This window comes from Staurois parvus, unplaced genomic scaffold (genome assembly GCF_062004578.1).
Source record: "Staurois parvus isolate SC_StPar_1 unplaced genomic scaffold, SC_StPar_1.0 ptg000303l, whole genome shotgun sequence".
NCBI lineage: Eukaryota > Metazoa > Chordata > Amphibia > Anura > Ranidae > Staurois > Staurois parvus.
The window spans coordinates 3,437,484-3,450,030 of record NW_028318099.1 but is presented as its reverse complement, the minus strand read 5'-3'; positions in this window follow the sequence as shown (position 1 = coordinate 3,450,030).

The following is a 12,547-nucleotide window of genomic DNA, read 5'->3' as shown; positions in this document are numbered from 1 at the left end:
TAAGCAGACATATAATACACAAATTAATATAGTTTTGTATTCATTAATACATCATTAAATGTGTTTTTAAATGCAAGCAGTGTAAAGACCTGAACTTGACCCAGTATCAGCCTCTTGCAGTCCTTGTTTATCATAGTTGGAATGTATCTTCTCTACAATAAAGAACCGGCCTGCTTGCAATTTTCTACTTTTTCACTTTAGTTCTGCTTTAGGTTCTCCCAATGTAAACCCTAACTTTCTGTGAAATGTATCACTTAAAAGGTAACTCTATCCTTCATGTTACACCCATACTTAGGGTTTAACATATAGTATGGTCAGAGTCTGTAGCCCCAGACCCTGTAACCAGCCTTCCCCTCTCAGAGAAGTATGGGGCTCTTCTCCCCATAAACTCCTGCTAAACTTGAAATTGGTGTGGCTGCATCTGGCATTGGCCCACCCAATGTGTCATTCATTCCCAGGAAGTTGTGAATGTAATAACAGCTAATCCTACTGTATGTGCCACTGCGGCACAGGGACTCATAGTTCACAATTGAACAAGTGTTGATACCACACTTGTAGTAATCGCCTGTGCATTGTGCTTGTGATCCATCAATCGTTGTTGCAATGCTTTTCAGGCACCAATGCAAAAAAATTTTAAATGCACATTTAAAAATTTTTTTATATGGGTATAGTTATCATTTTTTTTTGCAAAAGATGGGATTAGCTTTTAATCTGTCCATACAGCCTCATTGGTCATAGATACAGTAGGTGTACTTTGAAGCCAAGTAAAATTATCTCCCACCCGCCTACTGAGCTAAACTAGCCCACCCTCCCCTTCCCCAGATGCATAACTACCTAGAAATCATGACTGCAGCCTTCAACAGGAAAGACTCACATTCAATTTAGTTATGCATTTATTTAAAAAAAATGAATGTAGTCTTTGCTCTGAATATTGATGTGCTACTGTATTTTCCAATACAAAACTCAATAAAAATGTCGTGAAAAAAAGGAATTTTAGAGTTTGCCTCAATCTGTCATTTTATTAATCTCATATATAGCAGAGTAGAATGAAAGAGGAAGCAACACCATTGTTAGCAAATCACTGTCAACCCAACACAGAATGAGCACATTTTCCATAATGGACTTCCAATGGGTGGAGCTTTTTTTTTTTTTTAATTGACATAATTTAATTCTAGATATCTATGTATTATGTTTTAGGCCTTCTTTCCAGCTTTATCCTGTGAAGTCTTTGGGGGATACATTCCCTGATTCCTGACCCCCTTTCACACGAGGGCAGACCTGCCAGCGGATCTGCTTGCCCAGCAGGGGATTTGCCCGCTGATGCCCACTGAGCAAGCAACTGACAGGTTTGTGTCCGCTCCACTTATGCAGAGTGGACATGGACATGGCCCATTGTCCTTTATAGGCTGTCGGATGGAAACAGACCGCCTGTCCAGTTCCATCTGACTGTCATCTGATCAGATCCGCTAGACAGATGGGGAACGGATCCCCTTCCATCTCTATTTAGCAGACAGAATCGGATGCAGGCGGGTGTAACTGGACACATTAGACAGCAATGGAGCGTTCAATTAGGTCTGCTTGAAAAACGGACAGGCAAACCTGATCGGTCTGCTCGTGTGAAAGGGGCCTACGCCTCCAGCATTTGGAGTTACCATTGAGATAGTTTTGTAGCTTTTGTTTAGTTTAGAGTTCTTTTTGGATTTGTATCCAGAATGTTTTGACGTGCATTTTTCATCACATGCTTAGTTTGGCATGATCTTTAGACTGAGCAGAAAGACATTCTACAGTAATTTAGTCTGCTTGACTGGCAGAGCATGAGCATAGCAACATGACAGGAGTTTGTGTAGGAGGAACAATCCCCTGTGCTGCTGGGGGTCGGGCAAGAGCATGATGTTTTGCTGGTTGTTACACCTAGGACATTATTTGTCAAAAGTCAGATATAGAAAAAAAAATTTTTTATTGCATCTACTTTGGGTGATTTGCTTTCTACAAAGTATATATATATATATATATATATCAATTATATATATCAGTTTTTGTATCTGTCCTATTTGTGGATATTCTAAAAAGCAACCACCAATAGTTCTTAGTAATATATATATTTTTTTTTTTTGTATCACCACTACAGATGAACAGTTTTTAATGATACTTTGATGGAATGCTATGTTTGCACAGTTGTCTTACATTCACCTGGCACTTACCTTGGTCCACCTTGCACAGCAAATAGTGTTGTTAATGTTAATGATGTAGGAATGGTGCAAACCATATAGCCAATGCACAAAGTAATGTTAATGCTTCTTAACACCACCATGTGTGAGAGTAATAAGCATGTTAATAAGCATCCATTAGCTAGTTTCGCCATATAGTATCACCCAGACTCACACACATCTGTTTCACAAGTTAAGCCTCTTGCAGAAGAAGAAAATCTATTTAGGAGCAAACTGAGAATGATGTCAGTCCATGTTTAAAAGGAAGGAATCAGGCCAGAAAATTTCCAAAGACATGACATTTGTAACCAGAAATTAAATGCAGTTCTGCATACCAAGATTTTAATTCTTAAAGTCCTAGATTGTAAGCTCCAAGGAGCAGGGCCCTCAAATCCCTCTTGTATTGAACTGTATTGTTACTGTATTGTCTCCCGTTATATTGTAAAGCGCTGAGCAAAATGTTGGCGCTATATAAATCCTATAAAATAATAATAAAGTCAGATGTATTTGAGATTACCATTTTTTGTACATGAATATGTCTGATGTGTTTGGTAGATTAGAATTTATAGGTGAACCTCAGGTATGGTCTTTATTGCATACTGTGCTTGCATAGGTCCAGCTTGCCCCAATGTAAATATGCATATCTCATACTTGATGGACAGCAGGGGAGGAAGACAATGACTCTAATAGTTGACATTGTGATAGCCGCAATCTTCTGGGTCCTGTGTGACTCTCCTCTGCACACTGACTCGCTCACTTGCTCAATATCTCCAACACTCACAGAACGCCTTGGTTTTTTTCTTATTTCAATGAATACAAGGCATTCTCTGATTGTAAGAGATGGAGGTCATGACATCATCACCACTTTTCTTCACCTCTTCCAATCAGAGAACACCTTGTATTCTGTGAATGGTGGCGTTCCAGAGTGAGCGATTTCTCCCTCACCCAGACCCACACAGGTCTGTTTCATAATTGGTCCTATTGGCACAAGAGTTGATTGAGTGCAGACAGATATCCCACCACTTGTTTGGATCTACATGACTGTAAATGAGGAAACAGACACCAGATTTCTATCATTTGGGAACTGCAGCACAGTGGCTAAATGTTTAGAGCTTCTGTCTAGCAGCACTAGGGTTCTCAGTTCAAATCCCAACCATGGCACCACATGTCTGGAGTTTGCATTTCCTCTGGGTACTTTGGTTTTCTCCCACACTCCAAATTGATGCTGGTAGGTTAATTGTCTCCTACACTATATTGGCAAAAGTATTGGGAAACCTCTCCAAATCATTGGATTCAGGTGTTCCAACCACTTCCATAGCCACAGGTGTATAAAATCAAGTACCTAGGCATGCAGACTGCTTCTACAAACTTTTGTGAAAGAATGGGGCGCTCTCGGGAACTCAGTGAATTCAAGCGTGGTACCATGATGGGTTGCCACCTCTGCAATAAGTCCATCCGTGACATTTCCTGGCTGCTAAATATTCCACAGTCAACTGTTAGTGGTATTATAACAAAGTGGAAGCAACTGGAAACAACAACAACTCAGCCACGAAGTGGTAGGCCACAGAAAATGACAGAGTGGGGTCAGCGCATGCTGAAGTGCACAGTGCGCAGAAGTCACCAACTGTCTGAAGAGTCAATAGTTAAAGACCTCCAAACTTCATGTGGCCTTCAGATTAGCACAACAGTAGTGCGTAGAGAGCTTCATGGAGAGGGTTTCCATGGCCGAGCAGCTGCATCCAAGCTTTACATCACCAAGTAAAGAGGTGTTCTCAGGAGTGATTAATCATGATTCTCTGTCTGGCAATCTATTGGATGTATCTGGGTTTGGTGGATGCCAGGAGAACGGTACTTGTCTGACTGCATTGTGCTAAGTGTAATGTTTGGTGTAGGGAGGATTATGGTGTGAGGCTCTATTTCAGGGGTTGGGCATGGCCCCTTAGTTCGAGTGAAAGGAGTTTTTAAGGCAGCAGCATACCTAGACATTTTGGACAATTTCATGCCCCCACCTTTGCGGGAACAGTTTGGAGATGGCCCCTTCCTGTTCCAACATGACTGCACACCAGTGCACAAAGCAAGGTCTATAAAGACATAGATGAGTGAGTTTGGGATGGAAGAACTTGACTGGCCTGCACATAGTCCTGACCTCAACTCAATCAAACACCTTTGGGATGGATTAAAGTGGTGACTGAGAGCCAGGCCTTCTTGTCTGACATCAGTGCCTGACCTCACAAATGCTCTTCTGGAACAATGGTCAAACATTCTCATAGAAACACTCCTAAACCTTGTGGACAGCCTTCCCAGAAGAGTTGAAGCTGTTATAGCTGCAAAGGGGGGGCTAACTCAATATTGAACTGTACAGAATAAGACTGGGATGCCATTAAAGTACATATGCGTGTAAAGCAGGCATCCCAATACTTTTGGCAATATAGTGTATCTAATATTGTCCCTAGTATGTATATATATGAATGTAAGTTTAGGGACCTTAGATTGTACGCTCCTTGAGGGCAGGGACTGATGTGAATGTACAATATATAAATATGTAAAGCACTGCGTAAATTGACAGCGCTATATAAGTACCAGTAATAAATAAGCTGTGGAGGAAATCTTTAGGTCCACCAATTTAACTTGGCTAATTCCTGCTTTCTCCTTACAGTCTAACTGTGTAAAAAAGGTTTTAGATATATGGGGAAACATATTTTTTTCATTTCCTGTTTTTTGTGCCTGCAGGGGACATTTTCCTTTGTTTCCTTTCTCGATGATCACACAGGAACTGAAGGCCAATGGGGGTGACGACAATAAAAAAAACTAACAGAGTTTCTGACCCTTCCTTATTCTTCTTAAGAAAAGTGCTTTTGTTACTATTTGTATCCCAATCACAGAGATTTCTTTCAATTCATGTTCAGGTGGCCGAATTGGAATTAAAGACAAATCTCTCCCCTAAAGTCACAAACAACAACTAGAAAAGCTCCAATTTCTGGGGAAATTGTGTGAAGTGTTCTTGCCTCCACCAGTAGTCTACAACTGGAGTGGGCGGAGTAACTGGGTGGAGTGGCTTGAGTAACTGTTGTGTGGTTGGAGTGGCTGGAGTAACTGTGAAAAGGTCAATGGGCGGCGTGAGTTGCAAACAAATGGTCATATTCTGAAAACTATCAAGACTATGGCTTAGCCGTGGACATTTTTAGTGGCAGCAGGGACAGCTGAACGTTTTGATATAATATTTGTGTAGGTGGGCTTGAAAATGAGGGAGTAATGGCAGTTTAGAAATCATGTCCTGATTTTTCAGCTCACACTCTAGCTTTTGTCAGCTCCCACTCTAGTTTTGAACATTCCGCCATTCATTCCTATGGGACCAATTTCACCACAAAAACATCTATATTTTGTGAACCATTCGGCGAAACATTCCACAAAGTAATAGCACACCAATAGGAAAAATCTGCACGTTTCCGTATATTACTGTCTATGTAGTGTAAAAACTGTGGGAGGAGTTAGGGTGGTAAATTTGGCTATAATAATAAGAATATATATGTGAGATAAAAGTAAGTGGTCTTGCCATGCAAGAACACTTAATAAACACCGGACAGATGTAGTGTCTTTTCCCTATTCTGTCCATAACTAAGGAAAAAGATTTTAGCTTGAGTTGAGATTTAATGTTACATCATAGAGATTGCAGCCACAAAACATTATGGCTGAATGGGAGGCAAGCAAGATTCCTTTGGGAGGATCTCACCAATAGGTTCCTTTAAAAAACAATGTGCAGCCAAAGGATGGTTCAACCTAAATGCAACTAGGGGCGGACTGACCATTTGGAAACTTGGGCACTGCCCGAGGGCCCGGGATCAGTAGGGGGCCCCATGAGATGCCCCTGGTACCTTTTTCATAGGCTTTTTTGAGTTTGGGAAAGGACACAGGGGCCCCATGATCCCCTATTGCCTGGAGGCCCCATGAGTTGTCAGTCTGCCCCTGAATGCAACTATCTGTAACTAATCACTAGACATGCGTGTTTCATTACGATTTGTTTTTTTGGACAGAAATGTCATTTTTGCAGATTCGGATGTATAGAAATCTCCAAATGGACATAGTAACGAATGTCAATGAATCAAAAAAAAAGTTATGATGAAATTAACAAATGCATTTGTTTAATTTGTTTCGTTCAGATGACGTCACATGGTGTTATAGTTGCTCAGGCCCATGGGGAAAGAAATTCATTTTTCGAATTTATTCAATAATTTAGATTTGGATAACGAATGGATACAAATCTCATTCCATTCGAATGCACATGGTACCAATTGAATTTGCAATCAGCTCATGCTATTTCTCTTGATGGATCTGACTAGCATCTGAAAATATTGACTCTGTTCTTTTTAAATCTGTCTGATTCAATAACATATTGAATATAATGTATGTCAATCTTCCAGAAAAACTAACATTTTTTCAAATCCACCTGGACCAACGAAAATACAAAGTGAATGCTGAAGATATGAAACCAATGCAGAAAACGAATCGGCACACCAAAACGAATATGACGAAGCAAAATTCTTCGATAAGCAAATGCATCCTAAATGGAAATTTCAGGGGCCCACATGTCTACTAATCACCCCTCAGAATGGATTATTGCCTACAGATATCATATATCAATCTTTCAATGATAGAAAGAATGATGTATAGAGTACTGTGTGGTACAGTGAAATGTGAAGGTTAGCAATCAAAACTGATAGGGAAACAATGAAGAAAATTACAACATTTATAATCTCTCTGTCTCTTAGTTAAATTCAGACCAAAATTATATGCTATTAAGGAATCAAAGCAGTGTCCGATTCCTGTCCAGTGTCATCAGTACACTGAGTGCATATTATTAGCACTGATCACTGTAATAATGGCACTGGTAATGTCAGTGGCAGTTAGTTCCCACAAAGTGTCAGCTAGTGTCAGATTGGCCTCTACACTATCACAGTCCCACTAAGCTCTGGTTCACACTGATGCCGTGTGGAATTTGCAGTATTTGCAGTGCTAATTTCGCACCGCATCAGAATCGCACCCCATTCATGCGAACTGCTGCGGGTGTGTATGTTAAGTTAACAACCCCCCCCTCACCAAAAGCAGTCTGCAAAAGGTAGTGCGATTTGCAGAATTGGATCGCATAGGTGTGAATACCCATGCGATCCGATTCTAGTGTGGACCAAAAAAAGGGTCCAGCACCTCTCTGGTGCGGGTGCGGTGCGATTAGAGCCATACATAATGTATGGCTCCAATTGCACCGCACAGAAATCGCATGTGATTTGCAAAGGAATGTGGTGTGGTTCCTGTGCAAATCACATGCGATTTACCACACCGCATATATGTGAATCCAGGCTAAAAGTCACTGATTGCTGCCATTACTAGTATAAAAATAAATAACTAAAAATGCCATTATATATCCAATAGTTTGTAGACGTTAGAACTTTCACACAAACCAATCAATATACACTTATTGGGATTTTCAAAGGGCAAGTGGTTAATACTGCTTCTACTTTTGCCTATGAAATCCACATTGATCAATAACTGCCTTAATTTCAACTGCAAATGAAACATCTCAGTAAATCCCAAACCTTTTGCCTATTGATCCTATCATTTTTAGCTTGCGACCTTAAAGTGTTATTAAACCCACAACAATAAAATCAGTGTGTATATGCAGTAAAGCATGCTTTTTATACTCACTGTGGAACCTAGAGGGTTAATCCTCTGCTTTGTGTAAAAAGGCTGTTTGATCCTGACTTCTCTGATCCTCCCCTTCTTCTAGTGCCCCCCTCTTATCTCCTGATAAGGCATGCAGTGTGGAGTCACTCTGCACATGCTGAGTTTGGTGTGTAGTACTAGAGAGGTTTGTTTTCTCTTGGGAGAGTGCATGTGATCAGCACGGGGTCAATCAGTACTGTCCCGACAGAGGGTCAGGGGTTCTGCATCCTCCTAGAGAAAAATGAAAACTCCTCCTACAAGCTTTAGAAGTCACAAGACTGCTCTAACTGCTGATGATAAAAGGTATTTAGCAGTTTATATTTACTAGAATAATTGCATTTCCATGTTCTGTGTACTGTGGGAGACCGGATATAGAGAATACAGGGTCCTGGGTTTAGTAAAACGTTAAATGCTGGAAAGGGTTGACAATGTTGCAAGACTGCTACTGGGATTCTGGAATCGTCACCCCTTCCGTACTATGCTACAGTGAACTACACTTTGTGCTTCTGTCATATATACATGCAAGCATTGTCACCCTGTAAGAAGCACTGATACTGCTGACCACTGAAAAAGAGGATAGAAAAAGGTATTTGATCAGTGATTTTTGCAAATTTTTCAATTTTTTTCTAATTTATATCCGCACAAATGTTAAAGTAAAATTAAAATAAATGGAAATGTTCATTATTAAATGTATATGTATAAAGAAAAAAACTTAAAGTATCTTTTCAATATATATTTTTGATATGTGCATTTAATTAATCTAATGTAACATATTGTTGATACAATATGCATTGATTATCAGAATGATTATTGTATTTTAAAAGAAATTGGCATCAAACATTCAAATTTGCTTCGACTTTTTTTTAACTGCCTTCTGCAGTTTGTCTGAACTGTAAGCAGAGAAAAGATTATTCTCTATCCCATGGTAAAAAGGGAATGATTTTTTTTCTGGGCTCAGATACAGTATATTAAAGCACATATTACTGCTAATTACTGCTGTCTCTGTAACCCTACTATAGGAATGCTTGGACCGATCAAATGTGTATATGTACAAACGATACAAAAATCTTCCTGAAACTAACATGTTTCAAAGATTTATGTAGAAGAGAGCATAATTATATTGAAACATTTGTTCTGGGTTAACAGACATTAACATTCCTAGACAGGGAAGATAAGGTTTTGCAAGTGGAGCGTCGTCAAGCAAAGGTTCACTAATTTAGACATGAAACCTGACCAACATACATATGAATTACCCTTTATACTCAGACATTTTGTAAAAGGAATTTGAAATTGTAGCTATCACCTATGAGGTGAACCAAATAAAATGATTAATAAACAAATCTATTTATTTCGTTCACTCCGTATATATCTAAATTTGACTTCTTTGCAATTATGGCATTCTGGTACATACAATATGAATAATATATAGAGCAGTTGCTCTAGCAAGGGAGGACTGGGATCCTTTGGTCTGGGGGCAAATACACGCAAGTGGCCCTTTCACAGTAGGGACCAGTACCGGGACTGGTTTGTTCAGTGCCCAAGGTAAGGTTGTGGAACTGTGTCCTCTGCTCCTAACACATGCAATAGAATGGGTATACCACTGTCAAGGTCCTACCTTTACTCAGGGCTTGTGCTGCTCCATGTGCTGGCATCCATCTTAGGTGTCTGCAAAGCATTGTGGGATCCTTTATGTTTTCAGCCCTCTGCGGCTCCTCCCCCAGGAGGTGGCGGCTTATCACATATAAGTCTGCTGTTTGTAGCTGTCCATTGCATTCGTGTCCTGTCTGTTGCACAGCAGCAAGCTCCTGTTTAGTTTCTCATTGCTCTCCTGGATACCGACTCGGCTTTGGCAAGACTCCTTCCTGGCTTCTGACCCCGGCTCTGGCGACCATCCTTCCTGGCTTCTGACCCTGGCTCTGGCGACCATCCTTCCTGGCTACTGTTCTACCAAGTCATCCGCTGTTGGACTTGTATAGACTCTGTCTTGTTTTTGTATAATAAACCTACCTTTAATTGCACCTCCTTGTGTGTCTGGCTCCTCGCTCCCTGACAACCACTCTGTGCCCATTCTCAGTCCCCTTTGCACCGACTGGCCATGGCAGCCCTAGAGTGTTCACTACATGTTTATCCAATTACTTGAAGTTAGTGCTAGTATCACAGGTCTCAACCGGAAGCAGGTAGCTGTATAATACCCACTATGTGTCACTGACTGAAAGTTTTGCTATGATTGATGTTTGAATTGTGAATTATCTCCACTCAGGGTCATCAGCGCAGGATATCTATTTGGTACTGGCTCAGGCATCAAATGGTCCCCTGTTTTCCGTCTTAATCCTCCCCAGCGCTTTTGCCATGTACATGTTGCTTGATACCCTGATTTAGGATATCATAGGCAACGTTTGGGGTTAGCTAAATACTGGCTGCCTATCAATCTTTGGTGATGCCTCTGAAGTACATAGCAGTTGCAGCGTATTCATAAAAAGTCTCCATTTTAGTTCATGCAAAATATGGAATGCATTCTGTGAACACACCCCAACCAATGAATGCTGCAAATTGTAATCAGAGTAGACATCAATAATGTTTTAAACTCTATTAGAGCAAGCCCACATTTGGCAAGCAGTTCCTGCAGACTCCAGTATGAAGCACCAGCTTGCATTTCTACTGTCCAAATGCCATTGCTGAGATGGTTCATTGTGCAGAATGGCTCTGTTAGTCTGATTTCTTAGCAGAATATTTGCTTTGCTACACAGTCAGGTGAACTGGAACAGCACAACCATGCAGGCATTGATGCTACAGAACCAATTTATCTATATCATCACTCCCTTGGATGGGCCCACCCTGCTCAGGAGAGTGCTGGGTAGGGAGTTGACTAAGGAATTTTGTAAATAAGAGCACTTGGTACCACATTCTATGTGTAGAGTAAAACTGCATTTCTTTTTTATTTGCTGACTGAACCTTTACCAGACTTGCTGACAAATGTGAACATCTAGTCAATGTTTTTAAAATCAGAACCTCAAGGGCTGTACAGGATATCAAAATGTTCAGTTTCCACGATTGATGCCCAACTTCATTTTTCATAATTTGTTTTGGCTCATATTTGCCTTGACATGGAGTATAAACTACTCCATCTGAACATCATTTATGAAAATGTCTGGAGCAGAAACTACAGTACATCATCTAGAGCAACTTATTGGATTCTCTTTCACGTATGATAGATTTCTATGGTCAATCTGGAGCAATTTTTCCTCAGGACACTTTCAAACATTAGACACACTGGCAATAATTTACTAAAGGAGTAGAGCATGTTCACACGGAAATGGGATCTCTACTTAGCTTAGTGAATGTTGTGAAAATTATTTTGCAAGGAATACTCAATCATATGCAAGGAAAAAAAAACAGGATTTTGGCTATCACATAATTGGATCATTGAAGTCAGCAAAGCTTAACCTTATTCACATATATAAGTGAAATTTCCCTTGCAAAGTGAACATACTCTACTCTTTAACCTCCCTTGGTGTCTGATTATGTCAATATTTTTGAATGTCAAAGTGGTACATTGTTTTGCGTAGAAATTTGTTGTTTTATATTGTAGACCTGTAATTCTAAGGAATAACTCACTTAAATTTGTCCAAACAAGAGTCTAGTAAACATCCCGGGCATGATAAAGTTTGAAACATGAAATTATAATATGATAAATAATTATAAAAAATAATAATATAATAATAATACATTTAATTCAATAATGTAATCAAACCCAAAACACTGAAATTTGAAGTAAAGCACCAAGTTCACACATCACCGAGCTTAGTCTCAGAATCGTCGCTGTCGTCACTTTCAGTGTCTGATGATGAATTTCCCAACGAATCACTATTGTTCAATTCTGCAAGTGATTCGAATTCACTAACGCTGTTTTCTAGCTGGTCTAAAACCACTTTTGACTTAAAGGGTCACTTTTTGGATGCAATGGACGCTCTCAAGTTTCCAGGCAGAAAGAACAGTAAAAGTGCAGGCAGAGCACTGGACAAAACGTATGGAAATGGTGTGATACAGTAATGTAATACTTAACAGATTACAATGTATTGTGTGTATGTCATGTTTTTACTTTTTTGAATCTTCTGCCGGTTCCGCCCCCCTGCGTCACGATGCTCGCAGGAAAGGGAATCCCGAAGACGGATGCTGGCATCGGCTGGAGGACACGGCCAGAGGACACAGTGAGAGGACATCGGGGGATCGCAGGACAAGGTAAGTTACACTACAGTGTAATCCCGAGTGTGGCTCGGGGTTACCACTTTTGGTACTGAAAATTAACCCCGAGCCACACTCAGGATTAGAGCCAGGGAGGTTAATAAAGCAATCCTACCGTCCAACTAGTTTGGTCCTACAAGGTGAGAAGGAAAAAAAAGAAACACATGGAGTGGATGGATCCGCCTCAAAATGTATTTATGTCTGTGAGGTAGGAGAGAGGTTGGGGCCTACCCATTTTGTATACTGCCATGGAGCTACTCAGGGAAATTGCCTTACAAAGTGAACATATTCTACTCTTTGATAAATAAGTCCTACTGTTAGCTTAGTGAATATGAAGTGAACCTGTCCATTTGATTAAAAAGTAACCAAACTAACAGTACTGT